Raw genomic sequence first — 1,052 nt, forward strand, 5'->3', positions numbered from 1 at the left:
GCAATTACAAATATGTTGATGTATACCAAGACTTCTGACCTTTATATTCCTTCCTCTGTGCAAGGTGGCTCTTACATTTACACATTATACTATTATCAGGTAAAAGGAAGTTATTAACTACTATCCCAGCTCATGGGAAAGACAGGGAGATGCTGGAAGGGGAATCAGTCAGACTGGCTCCATTTAGGCCTGAAGGATTCCTTGTTATGCTACCCCATTAAGACCAGAACTCCCTCACCCCTGCCCCACCACCTTCTTTCTCTTGAGTTTGTATATGTCCTGGGGCATTGTGAGGTGAGAAGTTAGAGACACAGCAAAATTTAAGGAAATGGATAGGAATCCTTTTCTCAGGGAGGACCCAAACAAGATGTTAGCTGATGGAGTGCAAACTTCAGGAGAAGCAGAAAGCAAGTACAGCTAACTGAGCCCTCAGGGACAGGAGATGCACATTTGGATAAAAGCTAAGGTTTCCCAGCGATGCCTCTGATCCCATGAGTAGAACTGTATCTTGCGAGCACACACTTGGGCAAGAATATTGCAAGGTTGCTCAAGGTCCCACCTGCATAGCTATAACCACCTCCCCTCGCCCCTTTTCCCTCACTCCCCCTCCTCATGGTCCACTGGAGAAGGGAATGGCAAACCACTTCAGCATTCTTGCCTTGAGAACCCCATGAACATTGCGAAAAGGCAAAAAGATAGGACACTGAAAGATGAACCCTTTAGGTCAGTAGGGGTCCAATATGCTCCTGGAGAAGAGCAGAGAAATAGCACCACAAGGAATGAGCCAAAGTGGAAACAGCAGCCAGTTGTGGTTGTGTCTGGTGGTGAAAGTAAAGCCCAGTGCTGTAAAGCACGATACTGCTTGGGAAACTGGAATGTTAGGTCCACGAATCAAGGTAAAGTGGAACTGGTTGAACAGGAGTTGGCAAGAGTGAACATCAACATCTTAGGAATCAATGCACTAACATGGACCAGAATGGGCTAATTTCAGATGACCATTATAGCTACTGCTGTGGGCAAGAATCCCTTAGAAAAATTGGAATAGCCCTCAT

The sequence above is a fragment of the Dama dama genome, chromosome 33, assembly GCF_033118175.1.
Source record: "Dama dama isolate Ldn47 chromosome 33, ASM3311817v1, whole genome shotgun sequence".
NCBI lineage: Eukaryota > Metazoa > Chordata > Mammalia > Artiodactyla > Cervidae > Dama > Dama dama.